Source organism: Hyperolius riggenbachi, chromosome 6 (assembly GCF_040937935.1).
Source record: "Hyperolius riggenbachi isolate aHypRig1 chromosome 6, aHypRig1.pri, whole genome shotgun sequence".
NCBI lineage: Eukaryota > Metazoa > Chordata > Amphibia > Anura > Hyperoliidae > Hyperolius > Hyperolius riggenbachi.
In genome coordinates, this window is record NC_090651.1 from 214,651,353 (window position 1) to 214,670,004 (window position 18,652).

Consider the following 18,652-nt stretch of genomic DNA (forward strand, 5'->3'; position numbering starts at 1 on the left):
TGCTCTTTGTTTGAAGATTAGCCTAGAGTAATTCCTGGAACTGCACTAGGCAGTTTCCCTAGTGCAGTTAGGATTGCATTATTTGTATTGCCTGTTCTGTCTGTCTGTGGGGTGCTAACCAGAGCAGCGGTTGTTACTGGTAGGCCCCTCTGTTCTGTTGTTGCCTTACTTGGATCGCACTCGCTCTGACGGAAAGAGCAGTGGATCGTATCTCTTACGTATTCCTGTTTTCGTGTGTCTGTCTTGTCTGCTACGAACGCTTGCTGGAGGCTCGGTGAGGTAACCGTTAAGCAAGTGCTTGCGTCCTCTGTTTCATGTTTGTCTGTCGGTGGCTAGTTAGGCGTGCTTGTCTCTGTTGTGCTTATCATGCGGGGACCGCGCATAAACGCGTGCACTGTTGCGAATGAGTGCGGTGTTCGCGTTTAGCTAGCGTTTGTTATTTTCCTTATCTTCTCATTGTATGATTTGCTGTGCCTTTGCTACTCTCGTGCTCTGCCTTGCTGTAGCCTTGTGTCACCTCTGGCAATCGCCTCTCTCGCGATTGCATTCCTACTTCATATCTGCCGTTTAAAACGCACCGTCGCGGGTTGGCGACTAGTTTGGTGCACACACATACAATCTGTCCCTGTGCTCATTCTCTTTTGCAATCACTTCTCTTGCGATTGCGTTCTCACTTGGTTTCCTTTGTTGTATGTCCGCCGTCGCAGGGTGGCGGCTAGATTGGTGGGCATACATACATTCCTCATCTGTGCTTATTCAGTCTTGTGTCGCTGTTAGCAATCGCCATCTCTGGCGATTGCCTTCTCCCCTGTTCTTCATGGTTGTGTGTGTACTGTCGCGGGTTGGCGACTAGATTGGTGCACACACATACCCTCTGTCGCTTTGCTCTCTCTCCTTCAGGGCTATCTTGCCCTGCGTTTCTTCCCTTCGTGCTATTCCTGTCTTGCGTCTTTGGCAAGTTATTAGGTTCAGGGGGCAATATTCTTTTTCACACAGGGCCATGTAGGTTTTGAGGTTTTTTTCTCACTAAATAATAAAAACCATCATTTAAAACTGCATTTTGTGTTCAATTATGTTATCTTTGACTAATAGTTAACGTTTTTTGATGAGCAGAAACATTTAAGTGTGACAAACATGCAAAAGAATAAGAAATCAGGAAGGGGCAAATAGTTTTTCACACCACTGTATATGGGCCATGCTGAGTGCTGTGTGGTGCCATTCTGGGTGCTGTGGTGCCTCTATGAGGCATGCTGGGTGTTGTGGTGACATGCTGGAAGCGGTAGAGCCTGGAGCCTCTATAGGGAGCATGCATCGTTGTGTGTGTCCTCACTGTTCCTACCCCTGACCAATCCTGAAAATCCGAATTTATATTTTACCTGTTCTTCCACTTTGCACCATACTAGACAAGATTTCAGCAGCAGTCCTGTCTAATATTGTTTGGACCACCACAGTTTTGCAGTTGTCCATGCATCACAGGTGGGATAGTCTTCATGTGTGCAAGAAGTGGCATAACTAGAGAGCCATGGACTCTCAATACTAATTCTAAATTGCCCCATCTGCCTCACACCACCACCACGAACCATATATAAAACACATGAGTCTAAAGTCTGCTTTCCAACCAAAGCATGCAGAGGAAGGGAAACAGTTTGCTAGTGACTAGCACAATTCAAAGTAATTATACAGGTGATCATCACCTTTATACCCCCAGTGAAGAACAGAACTAATGCAGAAGTTGAGAGAGGGGTCTGTGGTCCAAAACCCAAAATATATATAGTTCCATTAAGCCACTGTGCTGGTTCATTGTCAGCACTCAGCACAATTGATGGACCAACTGAAAGTCTTGGTAATCGGATAGAAGAAATGATAAAAATGCTGTTGCCTTTCTCTCCCACGCTTTCCACGGGACTGCAGAGATATCTTGTATTTATTGCCAAATGTTTAGAGATATTTTGGTGGGGTTGACACTGAGAATTGATATATGTTAATTCCTGCAGAGTGGTTTTAGTAGTCTTGGAATTCTTTTTAAGAATTGTATACCTTGTCCTTCATAGTCCACACTTATTTTATCTGCAATGACACATCAATGGGTGCTGTCTCAATGCTCACTTATGCTCTGGGAGATGGGATTTGTATACCATCTGTTACTCTCAGAAGTATGTAAAAGCTAAAGACTTTAATACACGAATGATGTGCCCGTGAAGTTGAGTGGGACACAGAGGAACTCTGCTACTTTGTTTTGAAGTTAAGAAGAAACACTCACAATCTAAATATTACATTTACTTATAGTGTGGTTTAAATCACTTCCTTTCACCTTGAAATATGGAAGCATATAGTAAATATACCGCTAAGAATACCATTTTCCATGCCACCAGTCACCATCCCTGTCAACTGAAGGATGTAATCCTTGTTGGCACAATCTTAAAGGAAACACCAGGCATTTAAAAAAAAAAAAAAAAAAAAAACCAGACGTAAGTACCTGCGCCTGCACAAAATGCTCCTGGCTGTGGGACAACGAGTGGTGTGGCAGCAAGCTTGCTCAGGTCGGCGGTTGTTACGGAGGGGACCCGGGGAGACCAGCTGGGAGCAGAGCAGAGAGACACATAAGCTGCCAGGGGCTGGAGGAAGCCCCAGGTAAGTAGATCTGCTTTAAAAAAAAAACACCTGATGTTTTTGTTTTTAAAAAAGCAGCATTGGCCACAAAATCTTAAATGATCCTGACCTTTTAAATATAATTTGAGGCTAAACAGCTCGTTAAGTCCATTCAGTGTGCATGTGTCCAAAAAAATAATCTACCTACTTTCACATTGCTGGAAAATTGTCTTATGCTGGGTACACACGGTAAGATTTTCCATGCGATTTTGCGGCCCGATTGTTTTTTGTGGCACGATTCTGCACTCGATTCTGCACTTGATTCTCTTATCTTCATTCATTTTCTTATCTTTTTCCATTCACCGCTATGAGAAATCGAGCGCGGAAACAATCGGAAGCAATATTGCACATGACGGATTTTATCAATCAGATCCATCTATCGCACTGAAAATTGTACCGTGTGTTTTAGGCATAAGGAGTATGTCTCCCCTGTGGATGCACATTTTCCATGCTGCAGGCCTACAACCTTATGTCAACATTCAAAAAAGGAAGTACAAAATTTGGGCACCAGAGGCGCTGCTGGAAGTTTGGGCGCAACTATAGGCGCCCATACAAATAATACAAATCGTTAACGTGGAAATTTGGGCACCGGAAGCGCCCGCTATGCAAATTGCAGCCACAAATAGTGGGCGTGAAGCCTCCGGCAACCAAATTTCCACCAGTAAATTATATCTGTATGGGTGCCTATGGCAGAGTCCAGACTTCCATGGTGTCTCTGGTATTTTTCTTTTTGTGTGGCATATTCCTGGGGAGGGGGGAATATTAAAGTTGGGCATCAGGAAGATGGGTGGCTAGGGCAGAGGCTTCTTTAACCACTTTCCAGACCAGGTGGTCACCTGGAGTGCAAAGTTGTCTGGTAGGCGCTGTAAATTTTCTATCGGTCCAGGGAAAAAAAAGTTTTTCTTTCCTGTCCTGAGAGACTGAGGGTGTGGAGAGAAAAAGCTTTTTGCTCTCTGCACAGTTGTTCTAACTCTTCTCATTAATCAATAGAAAAACCTTCATTGGCTATTACAGCAATCAAACGCTTCCTATAATTGCAGCCCAACTTTTTGTATGTCTCCACTGGTATTTTGCCCATTCCTCTTTAGCAATGAGCTCCAAATCTTTCAAGTTGGAGGGTCTTCTTGCTATCACCCTTTTATGTAGCTCCCTCCACAGATTCTCAATTGGATTCAAGTCAGGACTCTGGCTGGGCCACTCCAAAATGTTAATAATGTTGTCTGCTAACCATTTCTTCACCACTTTTGCTGTATGTGTTGGGTCAATGCTGAAATGTTCACTGGTGCCCAAGGCCAAGTTTCTGACTGCCTGATGTTGTCGTTGAGAAACCTCATGTATTGCTCTTTTTTCATGGTGCCATTTACTGTGATTAGGTTCCTTGGTCCATTGGCTGAAAAGCACCCCCAAAGCAGTAGGTTCCCACCACCATGTTTGAGAGTGGGTATGGTGTTCTTTGGGTTGAAGGCTTCTCCTTTTTTATGCCAAATGAAGGAAACATCATTGAGACCAAACAACTAAATTTTTGTTTCATCTGACCATAACACAGAAGACCAGAAGTCTTCTTCTTTGTCCAGACAAGCATTTGTAAAGGCCAAGCCAGCCTTTGTGTGCCTTAAAAAGACTCCGTAACAAAAATTGCATCCTGTTTTTTATCATCCTACAAGTTCAAAAAGCTATTCTAATGTGTTCTGGCTTACTGCAGCACTTTATACTATCACTGTCTCTGTAATAAATCAATGTATCTTTCCCCTGTCAGACTTGTCGGCCTGTGTCTGGAAGGCTGCCAAGTTCTTCAGTGTTGTGGTTCTGTATGAACTCCCCCTTCCAGGCCCCTCTATGCACACTGCCTGTGTGTTATTTAGGATTAGAGCAGCTTCTCTCTTCTCTCTTATCTTTTACAAGCTGGATAAATCCTCCTCTGAGCTGGCTGGGCTTTCACATACTAATGAATTACAGACAAGGGCAAAGCTGTTTGCAGGAAGAAACAAGCAGCCTGAAACTTCAGTGCATGAGAACAGGGGGAAAGAAACACACAAATGATCTCTTGAGATTCAAAAGGAAGGCTGTATACAGCCTGCTTGTGTATGGATGTATTTTCTATGTGTGGACATACTGTACATAAACCTACTTCCTGTTTTGGTGGCCATTTTGTTTGTTTATAAACAAACTTTTTAAAACTGTTTTTAACCACTTTTAATGCGGCGAGGAGCAGCGAAATTGTGTCAGAGGGTAATAGGGGATGTCCCCTAACGCACTGGTATGTTTACTTTTGTGCAATTTTAACAATACAGATTCTCTTTAAATGGAGAAGTGGTGTTCTTATTGGTCTGCATCCATGGAACCCAGCAGTGTGCAGTGTCCGTTTGATTGTCTGCCTTGAGACATTGCCACCAGCAGAGCCGAGATTCACCAGGATGGCCTTAGTGGGGATCCTTGGATTCTTTTTCACTTTTCTCACTATCCTCCTGGCCAGCACAGATGTCACTTTTGGCTTCCGACCACATGCTCTGAGATTTTCCACATGGCGAAATATCTTGTATTTTTAAATAATACTTTGCACTTTAGCCACTGGAACTTGAAAACATATAGAAATGAGAGGCGCTGGGCCCAGCTACACACCTGCACTGTACCTACTCCTACCTATTGCCTGATGAATTGGGTTCATACCTGCGAAACATGTTGCATTTTCTCCTGGAGTATGTAAATACATTTGTTCTGCTAAACTTTGTTGGCATATCTTGTGTCTGTTTGGAGGAGGTAAGTCCACCACTGCCTTCACAAATTTTAAACTTTTTAGACATATTTATTCTTCTGGAGCCTCTGGAGCCCTGTTACATTTAGAAATGGCCTTGTAGCCCTTTCCTGACTTGTAAGCAGCCACAATGCCCAGACGCGGGTCCTCACTGAGCTCTTAGCCATAACTGTCCACAAACCAACTGCAGAGAGCTGCTGTTTTTCTCCTGTTTAGTTGATTAAAACAGCTGTTTCCAATTAATCAGGGTAATTAGGATGCTTTCATAACAGCTTGCACTATTTGGAATGGAATAGAACTTTGGATTTTCCCACAAACTGTGACAGTTTGTGAAGGGCATGGATAATTTTGGACTTGACACTTTTTGCTCAAATGTAAATAAAAGCTGAGAAATGTTTTTTCCCCCACAATAATACCTCTTTTACATTATCTTATTATCTTTTGGGAGACACCTATGTCATTTCCCGTCAAAAAATTACTTACTGGTTGAATAAAAGTAACTTTAAGTAAAAAAAATTTGCCAGAGGTATGAATAATTGCGGGCAACACTGTATATATATATATAACCTAGGCACCTGACCCAGGGTCTGGAGAGAGTCTAGGGGCCTGAATAGAGTCTAAGGACCTCGTAGATGCAAGCCCCCCACCAAATCTAGCTAAATAAGCCAGGTGACCATCAGTGGACGGCTAAAAGTGTTATCTTGCCTAGGGCCTCATTTCATAGTAATCCTTTTCTGATAGCTTATGGTTTATAACCCTGGGCTAGGGTTTGGCGGAGGGGCAATTCAGTGCCAGAGTAGGGTTAGGTTTAGCTGTAGTGAAATATCAGTAACATTTACAGATATTTTACTATCAGGATTGCCACTGTAAACCAGTAGAATATCTGTAAATAGTAATTATAACAGGTATTCTACTATTGGCTATTTACCTTCACCCACATTTCCTTGAGCCTTTATTTTGCATAATTTTTTAAGAATGTAAATCAAATTTACCCACAGCAATACCCCGGGTTTGTACGTCCTCATAGCAACAGTGATCATTTAATCGTATCCGGATGGATTACCCCAACACACAAAGACTAGAGGTAGGATGACAAATCCGTCCAAATCCACAAATCAAAATCTTGTGAAAGATTTGTGGATTTAAATCCTGACATCATTTGTGTGATTTGATTCCGACGAATCCCGACGTTGCGTCCCCACGCCTCCTCCGCTCACCTAATCCATCGGCTCACCTAATCCATCGAGCCCGCAGTGATCAGAGACCTCTCTTCTCCCTCACTGTTCCCCTAGTGCCCAGCTTCTGCTGCATCATCAGCAGAAGCCGTCGCTATGGTTCTGCTGCTGCTACCTGTATCTATGTGGGGGGGAAGGGGGGGGGACGAGGTGGATAGGGGTACAGAGGAAGACACATGGGGGACAGAGGAAGACACAATGGGGACAGAGAAGGACACATGGGGCATAGGGGGACACAAGGGGACATAGGAGGACACATTGGGGACAGACTGTACTGGGGGCACCTATGCCTGGCTATCTATACTAGGGCCACCTATACCAGAAGCTACATATACTGGGGGCACCTATGCCTGGCTACCAATAATGGGGAGACCTATGTCAGGCTAGCTATACTGGGGGCACCTATGCCTGACTACCAATACTGGGCTAGCTATACTGGGAGCACCTATACCAGAAGCTACCTATACTGGAGGTACCTATGCCTGGCTACCAATACTGGGGACACCTATGTCTGGCTAACTATACTGAGGGCACCTATACCAGAAGCTACCTATCTATACTGGGGACACCTATGCCTGGCTATCAACACTGGGGCATGTATGCAGTTTCCATAAACCTCTTATTTCAGTTGTCCTTTTAAGGTTTTACTTTCTTTCTGTGTTGAAGAATACTTTGTTCAAGAAGTAAGGACTTCAATTATGAGAATAATGAATTTGGATTACTATGTTTCTTACATGGATCACACAATTCTTATGCACAGGAGTCGTGAGATTCAAGTTTTGGAAGGTTTGAGATATCCGAGAACCTTTTTGGATTGAGATTAGAATAAATTGTGCATTCATTCCACCTCTAACAAAGACATTTAGAGTAATATATTACATTATTTGTAACACCTGAAAAAAATGAAATTTCTTATTAAAGTATTCTGAGCATCTTCTCTTGGGTGATTCTCAATATCTCCTTTATTCTTTACAAAAGCACTTCCTAGAAAAGATTTATACAAAGACATCAGCAAGCTTCCATATTCGGTTGCAAACTCTTCTGGCAGTTGGACTGAGCAGTTCAGTAAGTGCTTTTGTAAATAAAGAATTAACTGAGAATCCCCCATGAGGAGATGGGACTAGTTAAATAAATTGACAGGTCTGTCAGACTTTCATTATCTACTGTACATAAACCTTAACAAGCAAACTTCGCCTGCCCCAGATTCTCAAACTCCAATGTGCATTAATTTAACTCAGAGTGTTCGCTATCAAAATGTCCAGCCAAGTCCATACATATATGATGAATGACAGCGCTTCTCTTCTATATCTCTCTCAATGTCAGATGCTTTCCACCTCACATCCAGGTGGATCTAGCGTTTTTTAGTCATCCAATGATCAGGCACCAGACCACTCCTTCTCAAGCACTTAAACGGTTTAATCCAGGTTCCATATAAAACATAAGATAAAAACATAAGATAAAGGCAGCCCCTGATGAGTCTATAGGACGAAACTCGTAGGGCGGAGTCAGGTGCGACTGACGTCACCAGGGTACGGAAGTGTTCGCCGGCCGGCCGGGATCTGGAACTTGGAATACTAGTGGACACACCGCGGTGGAGGAGCGGGACGCCGACGCCACACGGAGGGGGTGATAACCGCTGGGCTGGGCAGGCCGACATGCGCTATATCCAATAGGATCGAGTAAGTGCGCTGTATTAGCGCAGGCTGTCTATCAGTTTTGTTACAAGTTCTGCTATGAGTGTTTTTATCTTATGTTTATATGGAACCTGGATTAAACAGTTTAAGTGCTTGAGAAGGAGTGGTCTGGTGCCTGATCATTGGATGACTAAAAAACGCTAGATCCACCTGGATGTGAGGTGGAAAGCATCTGACATTGAGAGAGATATAGAAGAGGAGCGCTGTCATTCATCATATATATCTACTGTACATGACAGCAACATATGTACGTGAGAGCAACATAAGAAAACATTTACAATTTTTCACACTAGTCCTTTAAGTAGTGATAACATCACAAACATCTAGTTATTCTATTATGTACAGTTAATGGGGACACTGGGAGTTAGCAAGACAGATTGGAAAGTATCTTCCAAATTCATATTAGAAAATAGAAATATTTTAATTACCGGTATGTAAAGCCAAGACAATGAACAACATAATGCTACAGAGTCTTAAAATAAGACCTGTTAATTTTATAAAGACAACAAAGAGACCTGGATGTACTTGTCTGTGTTAGAAATTCTTGGCTCAGACTAATGTTCTTATAAATCCTCTTAAATATTCCGCACTGCACAGCAGGTCTGCAATGGGAGAGAAGTGCAGGAGGTGACAGCGTTACTGCGTCTGTTGGGAGAATTGAGAAAACACATCTAGTACATAACTTATTCCAAACATCTGTCAGTAAAAATATCTTTATTTTTGTTCTGAAACATGAATCTCTGGATTCATAATGTTTTGTAAAGTCAAATTCCACTTATGTTGAAAAATGCTGTAAACATATGTAAGTCTTTTTGTACTGCGGTTATTGATTTATATAATCTATTTGCAGCCAGCTATGAATTTCCTTAGCTCAAATTTCACATTTTCAGAACCATGGAATCTGTGCTGTATGTGGGGGACACAGAATTCCTCCCTCTTCCTGAGCTAGGTAGTAGGATGCACCAAAGCAGGTAATTTGGGGGCTGGTGGCGCTTTGGTAAAATGGGCACAATGTTAACTGTGGTGATAGCGGGACCCAGGGAGTAATTTGGGCAACGCCCAATAATTCCATATTCATACATCCCAACTTTTTGAGATGAGAAAGAGAGACACTTACGCCACGCCTCTACCACACACCTGATCACGCCCCCATCACACCCCTAGTCACACATACCATTAAGATTTAATAAGAAAAATATGTTGTTTTATAATTCAAACTACACTGGTCCTTTCTATCCTGGTTCATTTTCCTTCACATTAACATTTTAAAATAAGTAATTTATCAATTTAAAGGATGGGAATAAAGACTCAAACACATTTTTTAGTGGAGAAATATATATATATTTACATAGAAAGAGGGACAAAGTCCTGAACGACGGACAAATGAGAAGGACAGAGGGGCAGGGCTCCCAAAGAGGGACCGTCCCTCCAAAAGAGGGACAGTTGGGATCTATGCATATTTAGGCGGCGCAGATATTGGCATAGCAAGTTTTAGCAGCAAAGGTGGTGTTCGGTTAGGGCTAGGCATCAATAGAGGGAGTAATTTTAGCGATATTCTGCAAGCAGCTATCCCTGGCACCCAAATTACTGTATCTCCCTTTTTTGCATGCATGTAGATGCACAGGTTACTGACCCTTGTTACTTATTTTTATCAACTGTACTAATCACATGATAGACTGGCAGACTATTTCCTTTAGGAACCTGCTGCATTGTATGTTGGTGCCACGGCGCCATGTTAACAGAAAACAGCACTTCAAATTGGTGCACTAAGGTGGGCAAACTAGCACCCCAGAATTGGGATACCCTATCTATAGTTTGAGTGCATGGGCGCCAAATCTATATACCTCTAGCACCATGCTTGGTCACCATGTATGGAGAGGGAGGCGAGAATGAATATGGGGGGGGGGGGGGGGGGGAATAGATTTAAAAGGAACCTAAACTGAGAGGGACATGGATGTTTTGTTTTAAACAATACCAGTTGCCTGGTTGTCCTGCTAAACTTTTTGGCAGCAGTAGAGGCTGAATCACACACCTTAAACAACAGTGTGGCTGGAATGTGTAATGGTTAAGGGCTCTGCCTCTGACACGGGAGACCAGGGTTCGAATCTCGGCTCTGCCTGTTCAGTAAGCCAGCACCTATTCAGCAGGAGACCTTAGGCAAGTCTCCCTAAAACATCTACTGCCTATAGAGCGCGTCCTAGTGGCTGCAGCTCTGGCGCTTTGAGTCCGCCAGGAGAAAAGCGCTATATAAGTGTTTGTCTTCGTTTGTCTTTAAACAAGCATGCAGCTAATCCAGTCTGACTTCAGTCAGAGCACCTGATCTGCGTGCTTGTTGAGGGGCTGTGGCTAAAAGTATTAGAGACACAGGATCAGCAGAAGAGTCAGACAACTGGTATTATTTTAAAAGGAAAATCCATATCCTTCTCAGTTTAGGTTCCCTTTAAATATTGCCAGTTGGTTGCATGATATGTAGTTAACCCAATTCATAATACATTGAACTCCTATAAAAAAAAAAAACTGCTACTAAGTCCATAGAGTTCTACAGACGGAGTTTCCTGTTCATGGTAAAATCACTTTTTTTTGTTAAAGTTCACTGGGCGACACAGCGTAGTCAGTGTTATGAAATAATTTTCCTCTTATAAAGGCTCCATCAGGAATTTGTTCCGAGTGTCTGTTGTGAAAGGTTTGGCTTACTTGAGGTACGGTAAGTGCTTTCTAAAAGTGTTTGTATAGCGGAAGAGTGACTGTCATTACACTGCCTGCAACTTCTTCAGTCTCAGTAACTGTTACCCTCCACATACCACTCTGATAGCATGGAGCCATCTCTACAGAACACATTCATAGAAACCTAAACTGACTGGAATATGTAGGGTATCATTTCTGACTCCCTTTTCAAAATGCAGCTTTCTGGCTGTTGTGTTGGTCCTCTGCTTTTAATACTTTCTGAATAACTGATATGAAATGAATATACTGTATGTAGATCATGTGTTCTGTCTCTGCTGTCTGCATACGTTTTCCAGCTTTTTGCCTCAGACAAAGCTGAAGCTAAAAGACAAGCATGACAGCCAGGCAATTTCAGTTTTTCAAGTAGAAGCTTTGATATTCCACTTAGTTCTGGTTTCTTTCAAGATTAGGGCAAATGTCTAAAGTCTTCAGATGCTGTTGCTTGCTGGTGGTCAATCAGATAACACACCAGAGCTGGACTGAGGCAGAAGAGAGTGAGGATCCAGCCTCTGGGCACAGTGCACGAAGGGGCATCCCTGACTCTTCTGTTCCCCCAATAAAGGCAGAGAAGTGCATATAGGGTGCTGGATTGAGTCTCTTACAACCTCCTCCGCCATGACAGCTGTAGCCCTGTAAAGAGCAGGAGACCAGAGAGCTGCAGCACAGCAGGCCAGCTACATGTGTATTGCTGGTAGTTGCTGGCTTGGACGCAGTCTTCTGGCATTGGTGGCGGTGGGTAAGAGATGATGCTGAGGTAGCTGCAGGAGAGAGGTTGTGCCCAAGCTGTGTGTGCCCCATGGAAGTGCCAGCGAGAGGCAGAAGGTATTGCAGCTTTCACAAGATTTCAAGAGAGGCTAGTCAGTTGAGGAAATGATGTGCAGCATAATGGCTGCATTGTAATGCAGCTTGCAGGTCGATGCACTATTACGTCATCCCAACATACTGCATGCGTTACAGCAAAATGTGCACATGAACAGCGTCAGTGAAGCATACCTTTCATTTACTGTATGCAACACAATGTGCAGGTAATGTGCGACAAAACGTGCAGGTAATGTGTGGTGCCGTTTTCCTGTTCCACTGCATTGCTTGCCTACTGTTACAGGGAATGCAACACTCACTGTGAATCTAGCCTTAGTCTGAGGATCTGGGCCTCCTGTTATCTAAGTATGTCAAACTCGCAGGAAGTATATTGCTAAACAATTTTCGCTATATTTTCCATAGGAATTAGATGAACTTCCTGAAAAGACTGAGGCTGGGTTCACACTGAATGGATCAAAGCCTGATGCTATAAAAACTGTTCTGTTTTCAGTTTCAAACAGATGAGTTTGTGACATTTAGGCATCAGTTTTTAATCCTTGTGTTCTGTTACCCCCTCATCACCCCCTCAGTATTTATCGCAGACTACCCAAACCTTCATTCCGTTTGTCAGAGCGGAACAAATGGATCCATTCCAAATCGACTGAAGTTAACAAATCCGATTTCTTAGCATAGGGCAGTGATGGCTATCCTTGGCACTCCAGCTGTGACAAAACTACAAATCCCAACATGCCTTTGCCTCCCTGAGTTATGCTTAGAGCTGTCAGAGTATTGCAATGCCTCATGGGGCTTGTGGTTCCACCACAGCTGGAGTGCCAAGGTTAGCCAACACTGGTTTAGGGTCTGTTCGCATCCGTTGGGATCCATTCCATTTTATTCCCCTTAACAAATTTTTTTTATGCCAATGTGAATTGAACCTTGTATACTGTATAGTTGAATATATTCCCTAGAGAAACACATTTTTTTAGGTTGAGATGTTATTTGTTGTCTATTCTTTCTGGGCGATTAGCTGAAATTTTGCAAGGGGCTGAAGACTGTACAGATAAAGGATGGTACACACCATGCAATTTTTATTTCAGATCAAATTGAGCAAGTGATCAAACTGAGGCCTCTTGCACACTACACTCGATTCCAATTTTTTATATGATCCGATTTTTGATTCAGATTAAAAGAAGTACTGCATGCTGCTATGTTTTTTAATCAGCATAAAAAAATCGGATTGTATAAAAAAATCAAAATTGCAGCCTCTTGCACACTACATGAGATTACGATTCGCAATTTTGACGTGATTTTACATGCCATTCCAATTTTTGATTTTAAATCGGTAACGCATGCTGCGTTTTTTCTATGTTTTTCTAGCATTCTAGGACAATCAGAATCGCAAATCGGATTTGCAGTGTGCAGGGACCTTATATTCATATCTGACATTAACCACTTAAGGGGCCCCCCGTGCGCGCCCCCGCTGCTGGCCGCTAGCCCACCGATCAGTGAAAGGGATTATAAATCCCTTTCGCTGATCGGACCCCCCCCCCGGAGAAAAGCCGACAGCGTCTCTTCAGACGCTGCGGCTTTTCTGAGCTCTGGTCTCCTTTCTTCTGCCTGGGAGCGAGATTGATCGCTCCCAGGACTTTTTGATTCTGGCCATCTTGTGGCCAAATAGCAAATTACACCCAAAAAAAAAAAGTTTTAAGAATAAACCTATAAATATATTAAAAAAAACCCTGTTTACCTCCCACACCAAAAAATACCCACATACAAGTTTAAATTAAAAAAAAAAAAAAATTACAATAATAATAAAAACAAAAACAAAACATAAATAGTTACCTAAGGGTCTGAACTTTTTAAATATTCATGTCAAAGGAGTATATCAATATGATTTAATAAATTATGGGCTTCTAAACAGTGATGGACGCAAAACGGAAAAAATGCACCTTTATTTCCAAATAAAATATTGTCGCCATACATTGTGATAGGGACATAATTTTAACGGTGAAATACCCGGGGCATATGGGCAAATACAATACGTGAGTTTTAATTATGGAGGCATGTATTATTTTAAAACTATAATGGCTGAAAACTGAGAAATAATGAATTTTTTCCATTTTTTTCTTATTCTTCCTGTTAAAATGCATTTACAGTAAAGTGGCTTGTCACGGACGGTTGCGGGGACGCAGGCGCGTCCTGGAACCGCCCGTGAAGAAAAGAACGATCGCACTCGATTCCTGCATCGATTGCGCCTCAGATCAATAGAACCAAGATTTGACGTGTAGTATCCCTATGCCTAGGAACAGCTGGGGGATCTGTCTTAGCTGAAGTGACAGCCTGGGGGGAAGGTGTTAATTAGCTTGGACATATTCCCTGTGGAAGGCACAATTTCCCTTTTGGTTCTGGGATCCAGGTGACACTTAGCTGATCTCATGGAGATGTTAATTAACCAAAGGATGCCTAGGTGCAGCCAAGCAGGCTACGAATCCACGGGAGGTCTTGACACTTTGCTCCCTAGTAAAGATCAAAGGAAAGTCAGCTGTTAGCAGCTAGAACACAACCTCAGTCTCATGGCATAATCCATAACTTCCCAGATCTGTCATATTTCTGGGGTTCCTGAGATGGCAGCTTCGCCAAACATGGGGGAAGTGTAGCATGAGCCCCGGTGCTGGTTCTGAGGAAGTTTCAGAACATTCTGAGGTAAGGACTGCCAGTTAGGCAGTTTGAAAATGCCCTGATGATACCACAGGGGTCCCACCCCTCATGTCTGGTATCAGGGCGCTGGGTAAATCGAGACAGACCTGAAAATGTTAATAAATCTGCCCTGACCTGTACGGTTCTGTGAGATAGAGCCCATATATGGGTAGATATGATTTCTAGCCCCAGTACAAGGGGAGGGCTCATCTCATCTTTGAACGGGGTGTATGGCTCCCCGCCCTCACTCCCTCCTACTGAAGCAGGGGCATAAGAATGGCTGAGGACCCAAACTCAGTGTCCTCCACACTGAACCATCTTGCACTCATCAGATGCCAGCTTGAGGATATGCTGGCATCCACCTGGTCTGAACTCTGAACTCTGAACTCTGGACTTTGAAACCAAGAACTTTATGATTCTTCCCACAATAAGGACATCTTTCCAGGAACTAAGTATTTTTCTCCCTTCTTTTATTTTTCATACTGGCTATTACTGTTTTAATAATTGTTGATTTTAATAATTGTCTGTATATATTAATTATGTATATTGCTGTGAATAAAAGACTTCCTCCAAGTCATTCACTGTTTCGCTACCCTGCTTATCAGCACACACAGAAATGATCCCGGGTCTCTGAAGATACGCTACTGTTTGTTTGTTGTTGGCTAGACAGAATATTGTGTGTTTAACCGTTTTATCCGCAGGATTAGTCAGTCAGTTAGTGGGCCCCACGGTCCCATGATAACCGCGGTGGTGGCAGTTTACTCTGAACCAGAGGGTGAAGTGGTAATCACCCGTGTCTCACAGGCTCCCTTCTGAGTTGTCTGCGGCTAATTCTTAACGGTTCCTGCGCATTGACTGCGACCAGAGTTCGCACGATCTGTGCGCTGGCACCGTTTAGAAGGCTAAGTGCGGTCAGCCACTAGGGCTCCTGTGACATGGCTCTTAGCAAAATATACCACCCACAGAAAGCCTAATTGGTGGTGGAAAAAACAAGATATAGATCAATTAATTGTGATGAGTAGTGATAAAGTTATTGGCAAATGAATGGGGGGTGAAAGTTGCTCGGATGTAAAAAAAATTTCAACCCTTCAGGCTTAAAGAGACTCTGTAACAAATTTTTCAGCCTTAGTTCTTCTATCCTATAAGTTCCTATGCCTGTTCTAATCTGCTCTGGCTTACTGCAGTCTTTCCTAACTGCACTGTCTCTGTAATAAATCAATGTATCTTTCCTCTGTCCTGTTTGTCGGGCTAAAGCTTGATTGTGTGGAATGTGCAGGACTGCTTGTGATTGGTAGAAGCGATACACACCCTCTGCAGGCCCCCTGCACACTGTGAATGACTCATACACTATGCTTAGCTGAGCCTATTAGAAGCTGGTTAGTTTGTTTGTAAACACTGCCTAAAACTGTTAATTACAAGCCAGGATTGCAGCAGAGAGTGGCAGAAACAGCACAGAGGGGCACAGGAGAAAATAATGAATAGAATGGTATGCTTTTTATTGTAAGAATATTAGAGTACAGATTCTCTTTAAGTGGTTAATCAGATATAAAGGTTTCCTAGCATATACACATAAGCAATTTTTTCAAATTCCAATCAACTTAACGATTGGAATGGATCGAAAAGATGTACACATAGAACTGTAGCAAATATTTTGAGCGATAATTCCCAGAATCCCAGCATGTCCAATCTGCTTCTGATTGAGAAACAGAGATCAATTTTGAGTGTGGGATTGTTTGATGGCAATCAGTAGGTTGTATTTTTTTGGGGGGCCTAATCTAATCTTTTTCTCCATTGGAAAGATGTATCAAACGCAGATAGAACAGAGGCGCCAAAAAGAGTAAAAACACTATTATTTAAAAACAGTAAAAAGAGGGAAGGTAAGGTGGACTTACCTCCCTCTAGCAGTGGAAAACAAAACTCTGAGGTAGAGTAGAATGCATTTATTAAACAGTGTAACTCCTAAAGATGCAACGCGTTTCGCGGGCCACAGCACCGCTTCCTCAGGCTATACAGGAGTTCAAAAAAGCTGTATCCAATCCAAGTATTGAATGAGCACTTTCTGTTTAATAAATGCATTCTATTCTACCTCAGAGTTTTGTTTTCCACTGCTAGAGGGAGGTAAGTCCACCTTACCTTCCCTCTTTTTACTGTTTTTAAATAATAGTGTTTTTACTCTTTTTGGCGCCTCTGTTCTATCTGCGTTTGATACATATTACTTATCCACCCTTGGTGGAGGGGTACGCCCCCTTTTTTCTCCTGTCTACAGAGAGCGACTTTTATACCCGAGTGGGGTCGGGTACCAATTCTCCCCACCTGCCTTTCAAGTGGTTGCCTGCTGGTGACCCTTTTTTGTGAGTATATTTCTGCACGAACTATCTAGACAGATTTTCTCTGTTAAAACTATATTGCACTATTGGGCTCTCGGTGCCCTGTTTTTTCTTTTGTTTTCCATTGGAAAGATAATCTGAAGTAAAAACTGCATGGTGTGCACCAGCCTTAATGCTGGGAATACACGTTTCGTTTTTGCCTTCGTTTAGCCTTCGATTCGTTCAGTAAACGAATCGAGTGTTGAAAACGTATGTGAAAATAGTCATAATCTCATTATAGTTTCAATTAATAGACCCCAAAAACGAACGACTAGTGATCGAACATGTTTGATATTATCTCTCTTTATCCATCTAATCGAGCCATTGGTAGGCTTGATGGCTGTTCAGATCGATTATATGTTCGTTTATGTTAGTCCGTCCCTGTAAAAAGGGATTTTCGTTTCTTTGCAGCCTTCGATTATTGGAAAAACGAAACCATCAGAATCGGAAAAAAAAAACGAAACCGTGAGTGGTGATATTAACCGTACATTCGATTATTTCGGGAACGAAAAGGACAAAAGGCACAATCGAAACGAAGGCTAAAACGAAGGCAAAAAACGAAACGTGTATTCCCAGCATAAGAGGTGTGCCCAGAGTAATCTCTTTATTCATTTTATGACTCACTTTATGTTAATGTATAATCGATTGTAAAACTCAGTAGGTGTTTTTAAGATTTGTACTTTTGGAGTATAAGCCAAGAATATACATATAGATATACAGGATCTTCTCAAAAATTAGCATGTTGTGATAAAGTTCATTATTTTCTGTAATGTACTGATAAACATTAGACTTTCATATATTTTAGATTCAAATACACACAACTGAAGTAGTTCAAGCCTTTTATTTTTTTAATATTGATGATTTTGGCATACAGCTCATGAAAACCCAAATTTCCTATCTCAAAAAATTAGCGTATTTCATCCGACCAATAAAAGAAAAGTGTTTTAAAAACAAAAAAAAAGTCAACCTTCAAATAATTATGTTCAGTTATGCACTCAACACTTGGTCGGGAATCCTTTTGCAGAAATGACTGCTTCAATGCGGCGTGGCATGGAGGCAATCAGCCTGTGGCACTGCTCAGGTGTTTTGGATTTCATTTTTCAGCATGACCTGGCACCTGCTCACAGTGCCAAAACCACTGGTAAATGGTTTACTGACCATGGTATTACTGTGCTCAATTGGCCTACTAACTCTCCTGACCTGAACCCCATAGAGAATCTGTGGGATATTGTGAAGAGAAAGTTGAGAGATGCAAGACCCAACACTCTGGATGAGCTTAAGGCCGCTATCGAAGCATCCTGGGCCTCCATAACACATGAGCAGTGCCACAGGCTGATTGCCTCCATGCCACGCCGCATTGAAGCAGTCGTTTCTGCAAAAGGATTCCCGACCAAGTATTGAGTGCATAACTGAACATAATTATTTGAAGGTTGACTTGTTGACTTTTTTTGTTTTAAAAACACTTTTCTTTTATTGGTCGGGTGAAATATGCTAATTTTTTGAGATAGGAAATTTGGGTTTTCATAAGCTGTATGCCAAAATCATCAATATTAAAACAATAAAAGGCTTGAACTACTTCAGTTATGTGTATTTGAATCTAAAATATATGAAAGTCTAATGTTTATCAGTACATTACAGAAAATAATGAACTTTTTTACAATATGCTAATTTTTTGAGAAGATCCTGCATACATAAATCCAATGTATTAATGTAGTGAGCCTAGTGCATGTTTAAATG

The 18,652-nt window shown here is 42.1% G+C and overlaps 1 long non-coding RNA gene across 2 annotated transcripts in view; it reads right to left on the bottom strand.

Moving 5' to 3' along the window:
• The window catches only part of LOC137522643 (uncharacterized), a 261,446-nt gene that overhangs the window by 17,928 nt on the left and 224,866 nt on the right, over window positions 1–18,652 (bottom strand). For both annotated transcript variants that reach the window (XR_011022373.1, XR_011022372.1), the window contains one exon: window positions 8,846–8,975. This is a non-coding gene — a long non-coding RNA (uncharacterized lncRNA). The remainder of the gene's footprint in view (window positions 1–8,845; window positions 8,976–18,652) is intronic.